Source organism: Curcuma longa, chromosome 12 (genome assembly GCF_044706935.1).
Source record: "Curcuma longa cultivar G26 ecotype Majalengka, Jawa Barat chromosome 12, ITB_CL_G26_1.1, whole genome shotgun sequence".
Classification (NCBI taxonomy): Eukaryota; Viridiplantae; Streptophyta; class Magnoliopsida; order Zingiberales; family Zingiberaceae; genus Curcuma; species Curcuma longa.
The window spans coordinates 9248688-9260091 of NC_133872.1; positions in this window are offsets into that span (position 1 = coordinate 9248688).

Sequence of the window (11404 nt, forward strand, 5' to 3'; positions counted from 1 at the left end):
AACTTAAACTCAAAAAGATCAAGTTTGTAGTCGAGTCAGCGAAGGTTTAGTCAACTAGAGGAGTATCGATCGAGCTATAAAAAGGGAATCAATACAGCCTCTTCTCACATAAATTGCAAACAAGATATTTTACTCTCATGCTCATAAAAGTTCTCAAGTTTTGCTCATGTGGTTTGGGAAGCATCAGGAGAAGTGTCGTAACACTCGGGGCTTCAAATCTGACTCTATAAGTTGGTCTTTTATTTGCTTGCTTTTATGTCGTCTTTCATTTTTATGTTAAGTTTGTGCTTGTGTGATTTCTTCACCTTCGAAATGTTTCTAAAAAGAAAAAAATTAGTAGTGCTCATGTTTTAAAGCAAGACATAGATGGAGTAGGGACCTTGGGCTTTGCGGAGCTACATTAAAACTTATGTCCTCTTTTTATATTGTTTATTTTTTTCTTCCACTATGCTGCTAACAAATTAGGATAGAAATGGAGAAATGATGATGTGATACAATGAGATATACACTTTTCCTTAAATAGAAATGGAGAAATGGTGATGCACCAAAATATCTAAAGTGCCATGTCAATGTCTAGACTCTAAAGAGGCATACAACATGTAAAGGTGAGGGAGCCTTAATTTGTCTGAGTGACCTCTAGTGATTATGGGTAGAAGACAATTGACAACTACTTTATAGGACGTATTATCAAAAATTTCTGGGCAAACAAATGAACAACCTAAAACATATAGAGTTGTCAAAAGAGGAACTCATAGTAGAGTGGGTTAATTTTGTTGGGTCCAAAAGGATATCCTATTTGATAGTATCTCCACAATGACATGATATTGTCCATTTTGGGCCTAAACCCTCATGGTTTTGCTCTTGAGCTCTACTCAAAAGGTCTCATACCAATGGAGATATTTTCGCATGATCCTTTTAACCCCATGATCATTTTCATGTACTTTAGATATGGGACTATGTTTGCATCCTTGCAATCCAACAACAATGATGGTTTCTACCGGATGTTGTTATCAATAGGCCTGGGATCGATTCGCAACGGGTGTGAAATGCTCCACTGACTTTCTCATCCTCTTTTATAGGTGCTACTGTTATTGAGCGAAACTCCTTGTGATTTACTCCATTCCAAATAGTACGAGGATGTCAAGATGACGATTTTACCTTTTGCTACCAATAATGGATGCAAAAGCCCCCCTCAAGCACAATACAATGATAAAGGCGTATGATGTCAACTAAGAAAGTTATAGTTCGATCCTTTGCTATAACACGAGATGGCATCAAATTTGGTGGAAAACCTATATTGGATGTCCTCGATCGAAATACTCACGTGCGAAAAAAATAAGAGTTTACCTTCATAGGCAGAGTACTCAGTTCAGTGTTGGACGACTTTACAGGGACAACACAACTGCGGGGGAATCAATCACTGACATATTATGTTTCTGGATGTACTCAATGAGCGAATCAAAGGAAAAACTGTCCACTTTTAAAAGTAGTAAGGCGAAATTTGGACACTTCAATTATAAAAAATACATGCAAAAGTAATTTCTTATTTGAAAGTGGCATGAACCTCCTGAGTGCATTCAGCCATTAACTTCCACACCTCTTTTTCTTGCTTAGCAACAATATGCATAATCTTGGCCCTTGGACTAATTGGTGGCGTAGGGTTTTTTTTTTTCCAAGTTATAACCTCCTTTTATTTTTTCTTTTAGATGACCTTCCTTTTTAATTCATAGAGCACAACTCGTGCACATTCAAAAATCAACCTCTAAAATATTTATCCCATTTGAGATTCAAACAATAGTGCTTCTTTTACCATTATACTTCACCTGTTAGTCAGAAGCTATGTAAGTCTTCACAGATCAATCCACTATATTATATTCTTTAGTCTACGTTACTTAATTACTTTGCATCACATAAATTAGGTGACTATAATCTTGCCCCCGTGGCATAATTAAGTTGGTTACGACGAGTAGAGTAGAGTTGACAAGAGTCGAATCTGACAAAGCTAAGATAATGCCCTCCTTCATCATAGTCAATTGTAGTTTCCCGATTTACCTCCTCACAGATGATCATGGAGTCGATCGTGTGGGGCCGTTGGGATGATAAATTCCACCTTATGCTAAAAGTAGGTTACTACAATCACACTAAAAGGCTTAAAATGTATAATTAATAATGTTAAACCACTCTCATGGAACTTGCAAGAATAAGTTCTTGTGTAATTTGTTTAATCTATCCACTAGAATTTGAATAAAGACAACACTAGAGATTAAATAACTTATTTGACTCTACAAGTTAAGTGATTGATTTGATGCCAAATGATGGATTTGCAAAAGGATAACTATGAAGCTTGAATGGACATTTATGAGATTATCTCTTGGTTGTGATGATCCAATTCACAGCTTTGTTATTAGAAGATAATTTCCCAACATATTAGTCTCATTATTGACTAATCTCTATCCTTCTAACTTCTAGATCTCTTAGCAAGTAAATTAAAAATAAATATTCATCCTAGTAAGCAAATATGAGTTTTTAAGTTGATTAAAATTAACATTTTTTTTAAATTAGATTAAAATTAACACCATATGATAGGATTATAAAATGTACTAAATTAAAATTTTAACATATTCGAGAGAATTAGGTTGCTTATATCATATTTGACATAATGATTAATTAAAAATATTTAGATTGAACATCTAAATATATACTTATATATTTATCATGTTTATGTCTCATTCATTTGAATATGATAGATTTTCTTTTGAAAGGTATGTATTTGATATATATTATAAATTTTAATTTTTTGAAATTAATGATAAATGACATTAATTGCCTTGTACGATTATATCAGAAGAATGACACGTGTTCCAAAGAAGGCAAAGATAAAACAGTAATTAAAAGTAAATTGGACGACCCAATAACTTTAAAATAGAAAAAGAAATACAATTATTTAATAAAGGAGATGATCTAGGAGAATAAATGAAGGTGAATTTATAATTTTGACGAAAAAAATAAAAGATGATGAAAAAGATAGATGATAAAATAATATCGAATAGGGAAATACTATCTTTTAGATGAAATTTGTATTACTTCGACAGAAAAATATTTTTCTGTTGAACCCTAATAAGACAAACTCTTTTATTTTTAAAAAGATTCTTATAATTTTTAAAAGTATGCAGTCATAACGGATTGACATGGTGGGCCTATCATATGACGGCGTGAGACGGGCCGAACTACTAACTTAGTGAGTTGAGAAATCTCCAACCCAATCCAACTCAAAGCGGGCCATGAGTTAGGGGGCCAACCCACGAACATGTTAAAAAATAAAAAAATATTAAAAATTTTAAGTTTGAATTATAATTTAAATTGATTAAGTTGATTTTTTTTAAGTTTGAATTATAATTTTTAATTTTAAATTGTAATTTAAATGGATCAAACCCACTAATTCATTTAGTTTTCTATCTTAATTTTAAAATTTAAAATAAATAAATAATTTTTTTCAATCCGTAGGCTAACTCAAGTCCACCACGGGCCAATCCATATGGGTCATTTTATAAATATCAATTTATTTAAATTCATCTTAAAATAAATTGATAAAATTTTAATTTAATTTATCTAAATTATTTGATAGAGCAAATTAATCTAACATGCCTAATCCAATTTGACGACAATATATTTAAGTTTTGTCCGAAATATCATCCATCTACTTTTGGGCGGTACCGTTATTGATATTCAACGATCGCGTGCCCGATCCGGTCATTTTCATCGAGCAGGCGCCTGTTTTTCCATCCAATAAACTGTGACCAACGAACCGAGATGGCGGGACGTAGACCTGTCGGTTGACGCCTAGGGCCCACGGATGGAAGCGAGTCACGAATCGTGTTCACACTCGAGTCCAAAACAGACGCCCGTCAAAACAGCTCCTCCTTCCAGGCTGCCCTCGTCCAATACTCTCTCTCTCCGTTCCTGCCGTGATCCGTCAGGATTGCTTCTCCCCCTTCCTCCTCCTCGCCTCGCCGATGGAATCCGGCGATCAGGTCTTGCTCGCCGGAGCCGAGATCCATGGTTTCCTCACAGCAGCAGGTGGGTCTCCGTCACTCGAATTCCTTTTAGGGTTTCTTCGTTTGAAGTTCCTCAGATGCTATGTTTCTCCTCGCGAGCTCGACCAGCTCGTTGAGGGTCTTAATTGTGAAATTTTTTATGACTGTGACTTTGTAAAATGATTTTGGTGCCACTGGTTTGACTTTGCTGTTCGGTTTGGTCTCGAGAGATCAATTGTGCGACATGTCGAAGAGTAGTAGTTGTTTCTTCGATCAATTGAGGGCAATCATCTACTTTAAGTTTGTTTGTTTGTTTGTTTGAGATCATCTTCTTTGATTACTTTTCTATTCCATCCTTGTTTGAGTTAAGCTTGAGGTTGAGCTTCTGCTTTCGGGTCTGTAGACAATGCATGTGAAAATGGTGGCTGATACAAGAGTTTAACTTGTCTTCAATTACCGGTGGCTGAGACAAGAGTTTAACTTGTCTTCTATGACTGAGTCAGTGAGTGGTGGTTGGGAATCTTCTCCCCCAAGTGATGATAATTTCCAACAATTAATCAAGGAAAAAGTAATTTTCTCTTATAGAAGAACCTTTATACCACTATCTTTTTTATATATTTCTAAATTAGGGAAAGTCTAAACAGTCAAATAGATGATTAAATTGATTAGAAATGTCTTAGATTTATACAATGTTAATTTATGATACTTTCTGATGTAACAACTAATGTCTTTCTTTAAAACTTTTCAAGAAAGTTTCTTGACTTAGCCATTATGTTAGGATGTGCTAACCAGAACTATATCTCTTATTAATTAACCAATACAACTCAATCTCAATAAATATCTATTTTTTTTGTTGAAATTTTCATCTTTCAAGGAAAGAGATTTTATTCAAGCAATAAATGGATTTTTGTTTGACATCAAGGTAAATTGACGATCTAGCTTATCTACTTTAATGATTACCAAACGAGAAAGTTTGTATGCAAGATTAAGATCATAATTTCATTCATGGGATGGAAAATGTCACTCAATAATAATTTCTTCCATTTCTTGGAATTTTGCTCTTGTAATAACTAGTTCTATATATATCTTTGAGGAACTATTATCTCGTTTATGCAATGTCTCATAAACCGAGAATCTGACCTGAATATCATCTGAGTCAAAAGTTTGGTGTAGTATTATTGTGGAAAGAAGATTCTAAAGTTAAACTGGATTTGTGAGAGAGAGTAAGTGGGCTCAAGGTAAGGAAAGGAAGTGATCAACAAATGAGGAAATATAATTCCAAGAATGACTTTAGATGTTCTATCTATGAAAGTTTCTTCCCTCCTAATTGATTTAGCAATATATGCCTTGTCAATAGGTAAATCATGAATATAACATTTTAGTATATCTATTTCTCGAGGGCATACTTATGTGATCACTCAAACATAAAGAAGCTTGAGAACATGCTTGTTGGTCTAAAGGAATAACAATTAGTCCTCCAATGTTGGTTTGAGTCAAGGCCCTTGTCGGAGTGGGATCAACAACAGAAGGGATCGAAGGACTATCTTGGTTTTTGATTGACAAGAATAAGGAGGGATGACCAAATGCTAGGAAGGTGGAGTCTTTGGATGTATCTTCTTGGTTGACCCGAAATATAGGTGGTTTTTGATTGTTATTGTACAAGCTATTTTAATCTCGGAGCAGAGAGCAAGCTAATGCGGTATCTAATTTCTTTCAAATATACTTTGAATTTAGTCAACTTAAACCTTTAATGAAATTTCACATGTATGTTGGGTTACGCATACACTAATAGTTATTTCAAGCGGTTTTGCTACTGGTTGACTTCTCAATGATTTTGGGTATATGGATTCTTAGTTCCATTTCCTTAATGCCAAATTCATGCTCGAGCTAATTGCCTTTGTGCCCAAAGGCTAGTAGCGGGAACTTGGTTGCTTTTAAAGTCCTTGCTTACCTGCTATCATTTATTGTAATAATGATGTTTTTAATTTTAATTTTATTTTTTTTGCTTTTGTTCGTGAACTTCTCTAATGAGAAAAAACCATCCACTAATAAAAAATTAGAAGTACATCATAATCACAAATGTACTGCTTTTTAAGTGTTTCATCCTTAGGTATTGGGAGTTGACAACTAAGCATGAAATGGTCAAGGCCTTGTAAAAGGTTAAGGTCCTCAAGGAGTAAATAGTGTTTTTTTTATAAATTATATTAAGAACCAAGTAAGGATGTACAATCTAAGAGTTTAAAGATCTAAATACATGCGTTTGGATCTTTATGAACATCCTGCTCGACATATTCGACACCCCTCTATCAAACTTACAACGGTTACTAGATTGCCAAATGAGATATACCATACATGACATAAACCAAAGTCCTCATCTTTGCTATACACCTTGAGCCTCTAATCTCCCTTTTGAAGATTCATAGCATCCGTCTCGTAGTGCTCATCTCTCGTCGAATACCCAGCCAAGTGGCACTCTGGTCCACAAGGCTCGGCTGACCGAGCAACTGAAAAGAGGTGATCCTTGGTCTCATCCTCCCCCTAGCATAGGGGGCAGGTCTTGCATGACATATAAGGAAGGCTATCTTTAGTCCGTAAGCGTCTGTGAGGTAGTAGCCACGACACAAAGTTATGCTTGGGCATAATGCCAACCTCCAAACCACTATAGTCCAAGCCGGTTGTTGACCCCTTGGCTGAAAGAAGTCATGCATATGCGGTGCCTCATCGAAATGAGGTATACCAAGAAGTGCCCCTTGTTAGAGTGTAGGATCACCAGATTTCTTGGGCTCACTCATGTTCATGATGACATTTGCATCCTATAGGGTCCTAGTAGTTTTGCAGTTATACTTATCACAAAGCCTTCAAAGGGAAGGTTGTGAAGCCTTATGCTTCCACTAACTACTACTCGATGGTGCTACACCTCCGATAGATATTATCTTAGTGCTTTTTTGGCAAAGTGTCCAACTGGTTCATTCATTTGGTGATCCTTCAACACAATTGCTTGGAGTGATGATCAACAACTTCATTTGTCTAGTAATTTACACCTTGGGTTTTCTTTCCACTTGCCAATTAGGATTGCTCAAAATTCTTTGTTGTTCCTAAAAGTGGGTGAAAGCTCACGTGCATCCTATAGGCTTCTAGTAGTTTTGCGGTTATACTTATCACAAAGCCTTTAAAGGGAAGGTTGTGAAGGCTTATGCTTCCACTAACTACTACTCGATAGTGCTACACCTCCGGTAGATATTATCTTAGTGCTTTTTCGGCAAAGTGTCCAACTGGTTCATTCATTTGGTGATCCTTCAATGCAATTGCTTGGAGTGATGATCAACAACTTCATTTGTCTAGTAATTTACACCTTGGGTTTTCTTTCCACTTGCCAATTAGGATTGCTCAAAATTCTTTGTTGTTCCTAAAAGTGGGTGAAAGCTCATGATCCAAGCGTATAGAGCTAATAGTTGAGCCTCCCCTCCCCTTTTGCCTCAAACTCCCCATGCAAGAATATTCAATGTGGTAGCTATAGGGAGGATTGAGTAAACTGAAACGAGGCTTGTAGCTTCTCTCCTCCTTTGTCTTCGGAATAGAGATTATTAATGGAGACAAGGTAGTTGCAACTGAATGACTAAGATGGTTTAACTTGGTCCACCTTGTGGATTAGAGCATCGCTCCTATTCTCCAAGTGCAAGTTAGGAGCGAGGAATAGTCACCTAGCTAGATGGAAGAATTTTAACAATAGTTTGCTGAACCCCTTTTTTAGGGGATGAGTTTGACAAGTAAAATCTCTCGCATTTGCAGCAGGGGGATGCATGGGCTACTTTCTTTAAAACATTCCAATGACATGAAGATAGGGTTTGCTTGTTTGGTTAGGCCATTTTCACATCATACCTTAATCTTTTCCTAGGTAATTGTATTTCCAATTCCATATTCTAGTGTGTTCAGTTTTGTTCTTTAATATCCTAATTGTTGTTCACTTATGATCTTACATTCGTGTGTTGTGAAAATAAGGGTTGATTCTTCTTATGACAAAACTTGGTGTAATTTGTGAAAATGCTGCTTATGTTAATTTCCAGTTTCATTTCTATTTGTATGGGGTACTAATATGCTTTACAGAGGTCAATATTTAGTACTGCACTATTAAACATATTCTCATATTTTAGTCATATAATAAGCTTTTCCTGATTTGTTCTATCTATTCTTTTGACAGATTTAGATTTAGAGAAGTTATTTGAAGTTGCTTCTACTAGGTGGTTTCGGCCGAATGAAGTTCATGCAATATTGTCCAACTACACACTCACTAAGATACAGCCCCAACCAATTGACAATCCATCAAGTATACCAGTCATTCTTAATTTTGCACCAAAAAATATTTGCTTTTTTAAAAATTAATTTCATGTGTTCGTACTGATATCTGTGACAAATATTTGGTTAGACAATTTCAGGCATCACTATGCAAAAATTTCTACTTGTCACTTTAGTCTTATCTTGTTTTGATGATCCCAATCCATGCTGGAAAAATGTACCTGTCCCCAACCTCAAAACATGAACACTGCTGGTTAGGAGTTAGATTGACAAAACCTGCAAGTAATATGACATAAAAATTTAGAAGACATGACATGACTTGCCTCATTTATAGAAAAACTTTATTATCTATTTATGCCATATGCATGGTTTTCAAATTTAACTGGCTCTAAATCATTTAAAGCTAATTTTAATAAAAATAAACAACTTACATCATGTTGCTTTACAGAACTTTTATAGTGACATGAAAGGATCAGATTATGATACAATAACATCGCAAAACATGAATTGCAAACTCTAAATTGAATAATTATTTGCATTTTGCATATTCCGAGTGTGACTACATGTAATGGATGAAACTGTTGTGTCTGAGACATTTCTGTGAGAGCATTAATTTATCTTCCATTTGTCTGCACAAAAGTTTTCAAAGTACTGCTCTCGGATTTAATACTATGGTTTTACAGCGGCTGCAAAACTATTTTGAAGATTCAGTAAGGATAAAGTGTTAAATGGTATTAGGTTAATAGGTGTTATCAAAATAACTTAAGAAAATTCCAATTACAAGATATAAGGCCCTATTTATAGTTAGAGTTTGGGGCTTATTCTAGGAAAAGTATTTATAAAAATAACAAATATTTACAGCTAATACTCCCCCTCAAGTTAATTCCGCTGCTCAGTATTTGTATAGTTAAACGAACGATTCAAGAAAAAGTGACACGCGCTATTCACCCCCCTCTAGCGCGTGTATCGATCCTACAGCCCCTGCCTAGACTACTTCTGGAAAGTTGGCACATTCGTGTGATTTAGCACATCCTAGAGTTAGAACCAGTCAAAACGCCATGAATGAACGTTGTAGATCTTGAAGGTCTCTTCAATTTAGTATATGGTACGTCTCGTGATTCCATCAGAGCTAAATGTTATGGCCATTTTACTTTTGGTCTGGAGAGCAGTCCAGCTGAGAAACGGCCATGTTTTCAACCCTGGAATGTTGAGGCACAGCTGTGCCTAGGAGGCACGGCTGTGGCAAGTTGAGACACGGCTATGCCTTGTGAGGCACGGCCTGGGGAGGTCAAATACGGCCCCGGGAACCTCTAAAACACTTCAAATGACTTCCAAATTTATCAAAATGTGCTTCAATCTCTATTCCTTGCTCCACCATCAATAATGTATTGTTTTGGTTCTAAATCGCATCCTGTCATTCAAAATATACGAAGAGAAGATCTCCGAGCAAAGGAATAGAAATAGGCAATGATAAATGAATAAGGTGTGATAAAGTAGAACATATGCTATGAATTATGACTAGATGAGCGTTAAACAATGCTAAAAACCATATATAATCTATGCTCATCACATCCCAGACTTAAACCTTTGCTTGTCCTCAAGCAAAAACCTGCATTTAGATTCATGAATTGAAAGATGGAGTATCATAATCTCTAATGAATCATAATTAATCATATCACATAGTTTCATTGCTGAGCTATGTTGATACAGTTTGTCCTGATTGGTTGTTTTGATGTTGACACCGATTTAAGTTCATTTTGATTGTATAAGAATTAAGTTCAATATATTCAGATTGATCTATGACGGATTGAGTCAGAGAGGGCTTGGTAGCTCGTTCTCCGGACTAGGTCAGAGAGAGCTCGGTAGCTCGTTCTCTGGATCGGACTAGGTCAGAGAGGGCTCGGTAGCTCATTCTCTGGACCGGATGGAGTCGGAGAGGGTTCGGTAGCTCGTTCTTTGGATTAGGTCAGAGAGGGCTCGGTAGCTCGTTCTCTGGACTGGATTGAGTCGGAGAGGGCTCGGTAGCTCGTTCTCCGGACTAGGTCAGAGAAGGCTCGGTAGCTCGTTCTCTGGACTGGATGGAGTCGAGAGGGCTCGGTAGCTCGTTCTCCGGATTAGGTCAGAAAGGGCTCAGTAGCTCGTTCTCTGTACCGGACTATGGTCAGAGAAGGCATGGTAGCCTGTCTTTGGACCGGATCATTATCAGAGGAGGCTTGGGAGTCTGTTCTCTGATTACGTGATCCAATGCGGTTGGCTCGGGTGAGACCCAAATTAATCTGATCAAGTTTTGATTTAGGGTTTAAGGTTTACCTTGGCTTAATCGATGAGTGAATCGATTAACCAAGGGTAAGTTGGTTAATCGATCTGCTGATCGATTATAGAGCTTTAATTGATTTGGTGATCGATCAGAGCATTCTGTGAGAATTCGTAAAAACCCACAAAACACACCATAATCGATTGGGTAATCGATTATAGTGAATTGTAATCGATCAGGTGATCGATTACAAGCTTAATGAGAAAACTGGATAGCGACTGGTAATCGATCATCTGATCGATTACCATACCTTAATCGATCAGGTGATCGATTAAGGGCTTGGGTAATCGACTGCTTGATCGATTACACGTTTTACAGAGGAGAAAGTTACGAAGTTTAATCGATTGTCTGATCGATTAAGGTGTTTCTGATCATGCCAGTCTGCTCATTTCTGATTTCTGATGCTTTCTGTTACTCCTGGTTGCTTTGCTAATCCTTCTGTTGAGTTCGCAGGTGGAGTTTTAATTTGGATGGAGAACAGGAAGAGTCAAGGGAAGTTTTTCTATCTTCACAGTGTTGTCGAGCCTGGTTTTCAGATAAACGACATGGCGGGACTCTGAGCTGCACAGGGGATGTTCAGTGAGTGCTGAGAGGAGCTTGGAGTTAGTAAGCTTAGATGGCTCAGGTTGGTCATTGTGCAGTGGACTCAGAGACCGTTTGAACAAGCAGGCTAAAAGGGAAGAGGAGAAGGAGAAGGAAGAACCCTAACTCTAACGAATAGCTTTCTGTGTGCTTGTGCTTGGGTGTTCTTGACTTGCTCATG